The sequence below is a fragment of the Leptonotus elevatus genome, chromosome 17 (genome assembly GCF_054856555.1).
Source record: "Leptonotus elevatus isolate MCC_2025b chromosome 17, RoL_Lele_1.0, whole genome shotgun sequence".
NCBI classification, from domain to species: domain Eukaryota; kingdom Metazoa; phylum Chordata; class Actinopteri; order Syngnathiformes; family Syngnathidae; genus Leptonotus; species Leptonotus elevatus.
This window is the reverse complement of record NC_141255.1, coordinates 13735386-13748846: the sequence shown is the minus strand read 5'-3', so window position 1 is coordinate 13748846 and position 13461 is coordinate 13735386. Positions and strand designations below refer to the sequence as shown.

Here is a 13461-nt window from a genome sequence, read left to right as displayed (position 1 = left end):
CCACATTTTACTGTAGATTTATTACAGTCATATTAGTGACCTTATTCTTCAAACAACAACAATTTAGAAGAACATAATTTATTCATTTCTGTAACAGGTTTAAAAGACTATCCAACCATCCGTCTATCTATAGTAGCAGCAATTTACCTATTGATCAAAGATAATAAAATGTAAATTCTATTTCTTATAAAATATGTGTGTATCATCTTACCTTAAGATTACTATTACTATTTTCTACTATGTAGGGCATACAACTATCGTGGAAAACTTTCTACAATCGTCGCACCACATCATATTTTCAACTTAAATCAAGCGAGGTTACGAGGTTAAAAATTTGCCATCTACGCTAAACAAGCTAGCCAGCCACGCAAGTAAAATTATTATAATGAAAATATATATTTGTTAGGACTATATACCAGTTCCCAAAAGGGTTACTTTTTATGATACAGTACAAACCTGATAGCTGCTCCCATGGGTTCTTGACTTATGGATGATACAAACTCCTGTCTTTAAATGCATTTCAAAATAAAAGTCCCAAATTGGTTATTTCTTTTTGGTCACACCACATGATATTTCACAAAACCGGACCAACGTATCCATCAATGACCCAGCTACATATATTAAAGCTGCTTAGGTGAACTTGGATGTTTTTAACAGGATCGACATTTGTATTTTTCAAGGCCTAATACCAGCATGACACAAACATATGCCTGCACGGTGGTTTAAAGACAAACAAAAAAACCAAATGGCCCAATGAGTCACCACCAAACTTAGTTGCATTCAGATATCTGAGCTCTGCTCGAGGATGAGTCCAGAGGCTATTTACAACTGCTCCTATCAGCGACACATTCATTTCTGAGGAGAATGGCCAATAAGGTTATGAGATGAATCATGAGTAGATAGTGACAGTGACTGCTAATCCCCCCCCCCCCAAAAAAAAACCACACAAAAAAAACAATGCAACTACCCTAATCAAAATGACTTGTGTGTGATAAGTGCCATTACAATAACAGTAAGTAAAAAAAAAAAACATAGCTGTGTTGACTCAGCCAGGTGTCGAGTGCATACCCATAAAAGTCAATGCGATTGAACAGCAGCATGACATCGCAAGGATCTAATTTAGTTTTAAAAGAAAATGCGCAAGTGTGTGTGTGTGTGTGTGTGTGTGTGTGTGTGTGTGTGTGTGTGTGTGTGTGTGTGTGTGTGTGTGTGTGTGTGTGTGTGTGTGTGTGTGTGTGTGAGAGAGAGATTACATAAGGTGCAAGCATCTGAATTGCTCACATCTCACCCTGCATACATTAATAAAGTAAATGGGGTCACATGGCACATACGTGCATACGTGAGCCAAGCCGTGCCTAAAAAAAGACACACATGTACGCAAGAGGGTGAAAAATATATTGCTCGTCATTGGACAAACAGGTTAAGTGTGTTTCATGTTGCGCTGCGTAACTCCAAAAAGACACTTCGCGGCTATTTTGCGTTATCAATGTTTAGATTCTGGCCTTGTTTTATAAGGTTAACTAAACAAACAAGGGGGATACCTTGGCCAAGACAAGCGCTTGTTGCATAATATGACGCTCAACAGAGATGACAGTGTGCCTTTTCTCCAGATGACTTTGCTGGCCCGTACCTGCAGTACCTTCAGAATGCGATTCAGTTTCCAAAGTGACTCATGTCCTGTCGGCTACGTGGCAGCTGCTCCGGCTCGGCGGGTGTCAGAGATCACAGCTCGGGGTTGGATGTGGCTCGCCCGGAGCTGTGAGGTAGCGGCCAAGCCACACACCAAAAGGGGAACATGTCGACACTGTGAGAGAAACAGCGTTTTACTGCGAGGTGGTCACCTTGCCGACCCGAGGGGTACACACAAAAAAGGATGGTCTTGACCTTCAGAAGAGTGAGAACACTTGACATACTATCCAGAAAGTTATTGTTGTAGATTACAACACTTGCCTGGACCGTACCTAGAAAAGCCTTATTGATGAAAAATTCCATATCTTTTTTGCCTCTGCATGGCATATAATAAACAGTGATGTGTTCAGGTATTACAATTTGTGACAAAACATGTGCTGTGATATGCACAACCTGACGTACAGACCGTGAGCAGGTGCATATAACGTCAAAATAATCAAGTACAGATAAAAATGTAGCAGACATCTTTTGGCTTCAGAGAAACAATGTGTTTGAACTCATTCGCTGCCATTGACGGCTATAGACGTCAAAAATTCATTTGAACTATTTCTATTTAACATTTTGTTCTATTTTTGATAACAAGAGTATGAAAACCTAGAATTGTTTTTGTACATTTAGAAACAGATGTAAAATTAATTTATAATAATCTTTTCTTTAAAAAAATGAAAAATATAAATTAATAAACTTTTTTTTTTAAAGAAAAGATTATCAAAAATTAGGGGCGTCAGGCGATTACAATTTTTAATTGTAATTAATCGCATGACTTCACTAGTTAACTCACGATTAATCCCAATTTTTATATCTGTTTTAATACAAAAAAAATATCTAGGTTTTCAAACTCTTGTTAACAAAAATGGGAAAAAATGTTAAACTAATAAAAATAGTTCAAATGATTTTTTGACGTCTATAGCCGTCAATGGCAGTGAATGAGTTAAAGAGCAATCAAACCAGACATCAGATACTTACAGACATGAGATAAAAACAAAAACAAACCCGAGCGTGTTAATTAAGAATCTTTTGTGGATTTCTAGATGCGTGAGAGAGAGAAAAGCACCCCCTTTGTTTTATTGTTTTTTTAGTCAACTTTAGCTGTGAAAGCTGGTGTTCAAAAACACCCATCAAGTTTGCAAGATCTTCTAAGATGAAGGGAGTAGCACAACAAACGACAGTATCATCTACCTAAAAAAGAAAATTGGCTACATCCACACTATAACCTAAATTGTCGACATGTAGACAGAGAGAAGAGCAGTGGGCTGGAGATGGAGCCCTGATGAACACCTTCACAAATATTGAACCATTTGGATGTGAGCCCATCAAAGAAAATACTGGAAATTTTCCAGGCAAGTAGTTTAGAAAAAAAAAATCGGTTTAATTTCATAGTTATTAAAACAAATATACTGTAATTGCTTTCTGTATTTTGAATGAAAAAAATAAAACTATATTTCTGAGGAGCATGCGATTGCTTATTATGTATATATGACAAATTTAATTTGATTTTATATGAATTTTTAATACAGACAATACTCATTTCAATGAGTAACGTCTATCATTTTCTGTCATTATATCGAACTATAATATACATGTACTATTATTTTCTTTTGCTATAATTAATTATAACACTTTTACTTAGTGCTGCAACGTGCGAACTGCATGTCTAACAAAGCTATTAAAGGGCGGTGCCGGAACTTTTACGACTTTGCACACATCCACCCGTCATCGGGAACAACAAACCTGCCGTCGGTGGCGTTGGGCGAAAAGCAGCTCCAAATCTATCAATGGTTGCATGAATGAGTGGCAGGACAACAGGCTCGACTCCATTCCAAAACAATATGTTTGGAAATTCCTAAATGGAGAGCAGGGATTTAAACTGTCATTTAAAAGGGCTTAGCTGGGTTATTTTTAATAAAACAAACAATCATCGCCAGGAAGAAATATGTACATTATTGTACAAGTGGGGTCGACAAAATAAGGTTGGGACGGAATTCATAATAAAATGTGGTAATAAATACAGTCCAGTCTGGCTTCAAAGTAAACAGCAATAAAACAATCCTCTGAATTTATGTTGACTCAGCTGTTGGCCCCTATGAGCTTTGGCTGGTGTTGTTAACGCGATGTACCCTCAGGGTGATTTGATCAATTCTGAATCAATTGGATAGGAATTGGAGCAGAGAATAGCGCATATGCCTCATTTTGTTGCCAACACAACGTCTGGATCTGTATCTTATTCTGCACATTCTGACTTGCAATTCTGTAAATACAAGAATGCATCATTCTTTGAGCTTCAGAGTATTTGCAGCAGAATTTCACCTGGAGGCCTGTCTGGGTGCACATTGGGATAGTCATGCTGCTGGCCACTAAAATCATACAAATGTGAAGTAAACAAGTGCAGATGCGATAAGGAATGATTTCACAGATAAGTTGTTCCTTCAAAAGCATTACAGAGCAGCTTTTATATCTACAAATTAATTTGATTTACTCTTATCTAAAATGTGAAAGAAACATATCACATTTTGCAATTTGAATTGCCTAAAGGGAAAAGTAATTTTTTAATTGTATTTATTTATTTATTTTACCGCTTTGAGGATCTGAAGCTGCAGTCAGATGTAATTGGGCCTAGAAAGAGATTAAGCGTGTTGGCCAAATTTCGTTCGGCTTAACCCCAGTTAATCACTATCAGGAAGCCGGCTCGCTATAGTCGGGGTATCGGTTGCCATGGTAACCTGCTATATAACACCGGGTTCAATTGAGAGTCAATCAAAGGCAATCTGATCTGTCACAATGCTTGCTTATATATTGTGTGCATGGGTAAGGTTACACCCCCCCCCCCCCCCCCCCCCCACTGCCATGCTGCCATGTGGTTAGCCGGATGAGAACTTTATGACAATGTTTCCAAGCAAGGTGAAGGTGAGTTGGGAAACCAAAGACACCAAGCAGAACATGCTGAGTGCTGTAGGCTTGCATAACAGCAAGGTCGCAGGTAGTCACAGTGACGCAGCAGATAAACATATGAAAAGACATTTTTATAAACAAACCGCTACCCTTGACAAAGAATTGTTAAGCAAATATTTCAATAAAGGTAAAAAAAAAAAAAAAAAATCTATTTTCAGGCTGACATGAAATGACTTCCAGTTGAGTACTTTTACTTCAAGAGAGATAAAAAAATAAAAATAAAGTTGCTATATTTAAAGAAACGTTTTTGTTTTTTTAAATTAAAAACATTCAACATTATTTTCTGAACAACTTTTGTGGACAAAAAAAAATACATTAACTGAATAGAGTGGGGCCACCAGATGAGTAAAATGAACCCAATGAGGACATTTATTGTGAGTAGCCTAAGGCACACCTGTGCATATATCATGCTGTCTAATTGGCTTCTTGATATGCCTAAACTGTGAGGTGGATGGATTTGTTTGGGTAAAGGAGAATTGCATTCTTTAAATATGTTTTTTTTTCCTGTATTTTTTCTGTATTTCTTATCTGTTATTACATAACGGGTATTTTTGTTTTGCTTTTGCAAAATGATCTCTACAGCTTGTTAATTTCTCGACACTTGGCCCTAATTTAAAATGTCAAAAATAGTAAATAAATAAATAAATACAGATGCACAAAATGTAATGAAAAAATATTAATGAAATAAAACATCAAAATGTATATATATATATATATATATATATATATATATATATATATATATATATGATTTTATTTCAATTTCTATTATTTTTTGTAGGTATTTTTTGAATTATATCTTTTATATTCATTTTTATTTTCGCTTTTATTTATTTGTTTGTTTTCTATTTTGGCAGTTTTGCTCCCCCATACTATACTTCCACTTGACCAACTTGCGTAATTTCCACTAAAGTGGGACTTAGTTTTTGGTGTCTGTATGGGAAAAAAATTGCATAACATAACAATCAGTGTCCAGCCGAATTTGAGCGAAATCGTAATGCATCCAATGCTTGGATTGAAAGTATGTCGGTAGTGGAAGAAAATTGCATAACACGGCGTCGGTGTCTCCGATGTGTGTACGTAAGAAGTGCAGGTTAGCGCGCACACGAGAAGTCAATCAGTCAAAATGTGCTGTCTCGCTTGCGCGTCGAATGCCTGAACACTGGTATACAAAACAAAGTGACGTGTCTGCAGAGTAATTTTCCAGAATCACAGAAGTGTAAGCCACGTCTGGACCATTAGTGTTCTGAAATCAGGCATTACTATAAGGAAGTTGAAAAAAACACAACTTCTCCACTGAATTTCCCCTTTTGACTAAATGAAAATACAGAATACGCGCCCACATTTCCTAATTTTCTTTCTCTTTCATAATTTTTTAATGGCCTACACAATCAAAATATGAAGGAGAGGAACAATCCAAAAAAGTAGCCACGGCTGATCATATAGACGCTAGTTGGCACGCATACAACATTTACCTTGTAAAAAAAAAAAAAATAGCAGTCTATTATTAAGCTACTTGTAAGAGTGTCTACTACAATGACATCATGTGTGTAGGTGTTGAATCTAATGTACAGTACAGTATGTTTTGAGTAACATTACACAAACACTGTCATAATAACATTGGAAACATTGTCAACCATAAAGATAACAATGCTAATCATGCTGAAAACACAAATATTATGACTGGGAATTGAGTAACTGTCACGCCAAACGGTTCAAAGTTGACTTGAAGTGTAAGTTGAAGTTACAAAATCGAGTTGCGTAACATTTTTTTTCACAACCTTTTGGCCATCTGCTCCTCTCGACACCTCGGCATTCAAATCTAATCTTGTTCTTTCTTGTGACAGACTTGCTTCACAACGTGTAGTCAAACTGCATGTGACACAAATTCTGTGACTAGTATAGTTTCCATGAAGTTAAACTAGTGGTCATATAGTTTCAATGAATTCAATGATGTGGTGTGTCTATGTTCATTTCCGGTGCTGCAGTATTGCGCAAACACGCGCATGTGTGTACCAGCTACAAAATTGGGCATTTATTGAGATCCAAAACAAGATCGTGTCAACTGTTTTGGATTGATGCGGTGGAATTAACTGAAGAGTAGGTTTGATATTGTGGTCGCAGTTTTGCACTGGGAACTGTTTGTAATATTTATAATTATAAGAAGGGTGCAACAGTCGAGAAAAGCATTTTAATCACCATAAGAAACGATACAGTTTGTAACATTGCCAGAACATAAGAGGATATTAAAAGTCTACACACCCCGGTTCGAATGCCAGGTCTTTATGACATAAAATCAAGATATGAAGATGACATTTGAAAACATTTTCCACCATTAACTCATTCACTGCCATTGACAGTTATAGACGTAAAAAAAAAATCACTTGTAACTATTTCTATTAGTTTAATATTTTTTTCTACTTTTGTTAACAAGAGTATGAAAACCTAGATTTTTTTTAAATTGTACATTTAGAACAGGTATAAAATTTGTAATTAATCGTTTGAAGTTACGCGATTAAAATTTTAATCACCTGACGCCCCTAATTTTTAATAATCATCTTGTCAGGCAATTTTTTTTTTTATTGTAATTAATCGCATGACTTCACTAATTAACTCACGATTAATTACAAATTTGATATCTGTTCTAAATGTACATTTTCATACTCTTGTTAACAAAAGTGAGAAAAAAAATGTTAAACTCGTAGAAATAGTTCAAATGAATTTTTGACGTTTATAGCCGTCAATGGCAGTGAATGAGTTAATGCGAACCAATGTTTAACCAGTACAGCTCAATAGAAGTATGTCAAATTTAAGATCGTGTGTTTGCACAAGTGTGCACACCCTCTTAAAATGGAATGTGGCTGTGTTTACAAATAACCCCTCACATTATGACTCATGTTAATGGTAGTGCACACACACACACCTGCAACCTCTGATTAACCTCTAATAAATTGGAGATGTTCTATATGGCCAAAAAATAGTACTTTTTATATAACAAAAATCTGGCATTTCAACAGGGGCAAGTATACACTGTGTGTAATTGGCCATTAAAAATACTGTAGGCTATTATGTTTACCGTATGATCCTGTAAAGAGTCATATCCTCAACCAGGAAGAATTTCCTTTTTAGACAAATTGCCAACATATTTTGGTGCTGCTGCCTTACTGGTTATGACGCCTGGCTTTGCACGGTGGCACTTCCTCTTCCCGCCAGCAGACCCCCTTCTGCTATTTTGTGTCCTCTTCACCTCCATCTGCGGTCAAAGAGGAAACTGTCACAGCGAAGGCATGTTGTTGCACTTCCTCCGACGAGATATACTGAGACAAGCTGAGACAAGACGAAAGCGGACAGGAACTCTGAGGCGCTATCGCGGGCCGACAACACCTCATTTGCATAATATGCTACAAAAAGTTTGGATCGACGCCATCAGAACAGAGAAAAGAGACAAGCCTTAAACGGATGTATTGACACCAGTACTCAAGTCAAATGATGCTTTGTCATTATTACCCTGCATGATTATGATAGAGACGTGGCTGACGGGACAAAAACAAGTACAGGGAAGGGAGGAGAAGCACCCACATCAGATAAGAGGAGGCCCCGAGGCTAAATAACAAGTCACGAGTCTCACAGTCTTTTTAAATGAGAGCGTGTGTCTCTGAATCCTCTGGGTCACGACAGCGCTATAAATCCAATACCGCAGCCGTGCCCTAACATTACCCCTGGACCTGTGGTGGGCAAACTCCTCGAGGGCTGGAATCCTGCAGGTTTTGGATGTTTCCCTGCTCTAAAGCCGCTGATTCCAATCAACAGGATCGTTATCAGGCTTATGCAGAGCTTGCTGATGAGCTGATCATATATCAGCTGCATTGGAGAAGGGAAACATCAAAAACCTCGAGGACCGAGTTTGCCCACCCCTGCGCCTGGACTGTAAACTGAATTAACCCCACGCAGTGTCTGCACCCGAAACGTTCTCACCACTAGTTGTGTTCATGAATAACTGGAGCCATGACATTAATCTGACCTGATTTAAGTCAAACATGTGAAAATACAGAGGATATACATGCACAGCCCTGTTGATATGGCGGGTTGCAGTTCCTCTGATTAAACTCCCCAAACGTTCAGCTGTTCTAGTAGGCTGTTTTTGCCCTCTCGCAGAAGCCTGAAGGTTTAGTGCTAATAATGCAGTTGGGAAGTGTTCAGAATTGCCATTTATCGTAGGATTTCTACACTTGTGCCACCAACCACATTATGTCAGTTATTTTTGTGAAGTGAAACTATTTATGTTGGTCTTATTCTTTATGGATCACAAAATCATGGCATTTAACCTGACGTGTCTAGACTTTTTACTGTACAGTATATTCACTGTATAACTAACTGGCCACTTCACATGGGCATGGGCACTTTTTAATGACATCCACGACATAGCCTTTTAATTAATAATAATAATTTAATAATCCAAAATGTAATAGGTCCTTTCTTCAATTTGTGTTTTTATGTAATTTTGCACAATTTATTGGCAGTACAATCAAAGCTGAGCACTTTAATACTAATAAAATATTTTTTGATACTGTATCTAATTTTGTGGTAAATGAAAGTGGGACAAATCTTTTTAACTGACCTTATAGGAAAAGTATAACAATACGGGGGGAAAATGCAGAACATTTTGGCACAAATAATCATAGTTACAGTGTGACCTCTGACACAATTCTCCCTCCTTTTTGTCTGGGCTTCACTGTATAAAGCTCCACGGCACAAGGGAGCGGGGAGGGGAGTCAGCAGGTTCACAGGGCGGCTCCAGGGCCATCCCGGGTGAAAAGTTTTCGGAGAACGAGACGGGCGGCCTCCCTTACCCCGCTGGGGCCCCTAAGGCTAACCCCACCCCCCACCCCCGCCCCATTTGTGCTCCCGTCATAAAGAATGCGCCCGCTAAACCACTTTCCCACCACTAAGAGGATTACTAAGGTAATGCCCACATATCAAGAGATGCTCTGGCACATTTGGACACAGGGCATGCTTAATTTAATAACTCATGTAGAAAACTGGGCGAGATTTTTTCCGCATCCGCTGGGCGTCACATTGTGATATCATTAGGTTGGAGGACACGGGTTTAAAGATGGAAGCATCTCTTTCCACACACTACCAGACATTTCTTTGTAAAAGGTCTCAGAGACATGTCATTTAGTTTTTAAAATTAAAACGATGCTGTCCTGTCCAAGAATGATGAATACCATGTAAACACACAAGAGACTATGCTTCATTTTTGGTATATAGTCTGTATTTTGTGATTTTTTTGTCTTGTTTTGTTGCATAAGATTTTCGGAGCCATTTGGCAAAATACGGCCCAACAAGGTTTTGAAACATCGCTTTCGATGCAAACATGTCGACACTAACTGTGGACGTCAACATGTCAGTTTACTCACGACGAGTCCAAACATGGCAGCTAATCCTGTGATGCTTGTTTAACTCCGCGGGCTTTCTCACCTACGTTACACGGCCATGTTTAGTTAACGAATGTTTACGTAGCGACCATGGGATTCACATCCCATCAGGATCATCCGAGCGTCCGTGTGAGTGTGAGTGTGTGCGTCTGTGCATGAGCGGAGGGATGTGCGACGTGACAAGGTTTCCAAAAGATAACCTACTTCCTCTATGGCGACTTGTTTGTTTTACAGTCTGATGCCCACCAGCCTCCTTTGTGTCCCTCGTGGAAAAAAATGGCGGGCGTGTTCCTGTGGCTCGATGCAGAGCCTAAAACTAGACGGACATAGACACGGCGCGGTAAAACGTATGGGCAAACACACACACATTAAAAACAGCTGGGTCAAAAATAACCCAAATTGGGTCAAAAAGAGACTGACCCAACTTTTGGGGTTATTCATTTAAATGAATTGGGTTATTCGTTTTAACCTAATTCATTAATTTGGTTATTCATTTAACTGTCATTGGGTTATTCAGTTAACCCATAAAGTTGGGCCAAATGACTAACCAACAAAACAACCCAATTTCGGGTTATTCATTTGACCTCAACTTTTTGTGTTATTCTCGTTGCCTGGTTATTCATTTATGGGTTAAATGAATAACCCTATGACAGTTAAATGAATTGGGTTATTCATTTGACCCAATTTTTTGGGTCAAATGAATAACCCAAAATTGGGTTGTTTTGTAGGTTATTCATTTGGCCCAACTTTATGGGTTAACCGAATAACCCAATGACAGTTAAATGAATAACCGAATTAATGAATTAGGTTGAACGAATAACCCAATTCATTTAAATGAATAAAGCACAAAAACAAACCAATTTTTGGGGGTCATTTTTGTACAAAACAACCCAATTCATTTAACCCAAGAAGTTAGGTCAGTCCCTTTTTGACCCAACTGTTTTTAGAGTGCAGAAATTACTTATAAATGATAGCAATGATCCAAGTAGCAACATGTTCATCTTCACTTTTATGTCACTGGGTTCCTCTCTCACAAGCTGTACTTAATGCACATTTCCCTACATTTTAGCCCACGCCTTGTGCCGATACGAACCCAATAACCTCTATTTTCCCAATAAAGCCTGGAGATCATGAGACCTCCGCTGTCTATATTGTAATGAAAATCCTCAGTGGAGGTGCAGTGTTCCAAGAAAGCTCACAGTTGGGGCAGGTTGACTAAGGTTGAAGCGCAAGAAAATCCCTCATTTTGTGCTCGAAGGAGAATGCATTACAGTCTGGGCTGGTGTGCCGTTGGTGGTTGGTGGGATGGTGGTGATAAAGTGATCTGTACTGATGCAGCAGGGGGGTCTTAGTGGGAGAGCGATACGATATTCCAGGAAGTATTTATCTGCTCAGCCAAGTTATGCAACATAATTGCATCTGCCGAAGTGATTGGCTGTGAGGTTAATTCAAGCAAAATTAACACGCACTCAATATCCACACCATTAGGTACAATTTCAAAATGGGTGACTTTATGAAGGCAATAAGCCACTTAGAACTGGAGTGGGCTAAATGAACTGATGCATACTAATCTGGATTTAATTATAATTTTGGTTTCTATGGAGAAGCTCATTATTGCATTCGGCACTTTAAAAAAAATAACATCCAGGCGTTTGTATATTGGCAATGACGGAGGCAGCGTGGCTCAGTGCTAGAGTGGAAATTCCTTTTTTTAATTTAGATTTTACAGTCATTGAAAAAAAATACTTAATATATTTGCTTGTGTCTATCTGGTCAATATTACTCATAGTTTATGGCGTACATAACTACGTTTGTTTTATACAACAATTGAGTTTCTGTTCCACAGTACAAGTCCAGTGGAAATGGTTCGACGCTAATTGACAATGCAAAAGCCCCGGGCACACCCATAACAAGTCAGTCGAGCCGCATTGTTGTGCGCCAGCAGATTGAAGGCACTTCTTTTACCCGCCATGGCTTCTGCGCGATCATTATGCATCCATGCGACATTTTGCTAAAAGCCTCGTTTCTTCATCAACTTTTTTTGAGATTGTCAGCATTATTAGCTCAAGTGTGCAGACGCAGCACTTGTGGAGACCTGTAGTGCTCGCAAGGGATCAGTCACAAAAAGAACAGCAGAGTTGTTGAGAAAGGAAGTAGTAAAATCTTCACCTTTGTGATAAGCTCTCACGTGTTGATATTCTAATTGCGGTGATTGATATGTGGGTGAAAGGGTATTGGTATCAAGTGGCCTGCTCCACTTTTTTTTTTTTTAATCCGACTTAGGTGTACTGGGTCAGAGAGATAAAGTCCCAAACAAAGGCTTTTACACAACAAGCAGAGACATTTGTGGGCTATAAAATTAAGAATAGCTGCGAGGGAGAGAACTGTGCTTGCTTGTGGATTGTCTTGGACATATTTGCTTTGTCATGCCATGACCATATTATGCATCATGGGTGTAACATGCAAATAATGAACATGGTTTCTACCCTTTACTATTACTACTTGAGGAGAGGAATAAGCCTTTCCCGTGTGGTTAGGGTTTCTGTAATGACATACAGTACGTAATTGCACAGGTGGGGGGGGGGGGGCACAGGACATTGCGTCATCATTTCGACATCTTCATCAGTTCTGTATTGTGATCGGTTGGTTACTGCATGTAGAAGAAAAATCATGTACAGAAAAAATTGGCAAAATATAGCATATTCGGGCTACAGTAAGAGAGTCTAACCAGGAAAAACACAGGCTGGTGGAGCAACAAATAGAAGCCTTTTTTTGTCAAGTGAGTTGAGTTCACCACCAACACAAGTCAAAGCAAAAAAGAACAACGGCCCGTATCTGCAAAAACTTGAAAGTTATTTATGTCATTCGAATCTCAAAGCACCACTATATCACGTTTTTTTTTTACAAAATTATTATTGCCTCCAGTTTTAGTATGAGTCAACGGTTTCTTGCGGAAATGGTGGTTGATAATTAACCCATTTTATAGTCCTCTTTGCATGAATAATACACTAGAAAGCAGAGCCGCGGAATCTTTCCAGACATCTGAGACTCAAGAGGAGCAGAAGAGTGTGTGAATGAGGATCAGGATGATCGACGTCACATGACAGCGTTTGTGCGTAATCTGCTTCTGACTGGGAGGTCTGCTTTGAAGCGCCACTCTTGCAGGCCTAATGTGGACCGACAGCCACCCCGGCCTCTTGGGTCACTCCTTACCTTTAATACGAGGCTAATCTATCTGTGGGGGGAATGTAACCTAATTGTCATTTCTTTGTAATTGAATTCCACCTACTGACTAGGGTTGAATGATTTAATTGTGATTTTATTCTACCTTAATATTGTGATTGTGATTTAATGTGCGAATATTTTTCATGTATTTTTTTTTTTA

The 13461-nt window shown here is 38.6% G+C and overlaps 1 protein-coding gene across 6 annotated transcripts in view; it reads right to left on the bottom strand.

Annotated features, from left to right (window-relative positions):
* Positions 1–8136, bottom strand: part of LOC147160107 (uncharacterized) — a 68872-nt gene extending 60736 nt beyond the window's left edge. For 3 of the 6 annotated variants that reach the window (XM_086060235.1, XM_086060241.1, XM_086060240.1), the window contains exons 1-3: positions 7804–8136; positions 3421–3532; positions 1640–1804 (exon numbers count right to left, since the gene is read on the bottom strand). The gene's annotated coding sequence lies outside the window, so the exon portion shown is untranslated. Of the gene's footprint in view, positions 1–1639; positions 1805–3420; positions 3533–7714 lie in introns of all 6 variants that reach the window. The other 3 variants (XM_086060238.1, XM_086060239.1, XM_086060237.1) reach the window with 3 other exon arrangements.
* Positions 8137–13461: the final 5325 nt, after the last annotated feature.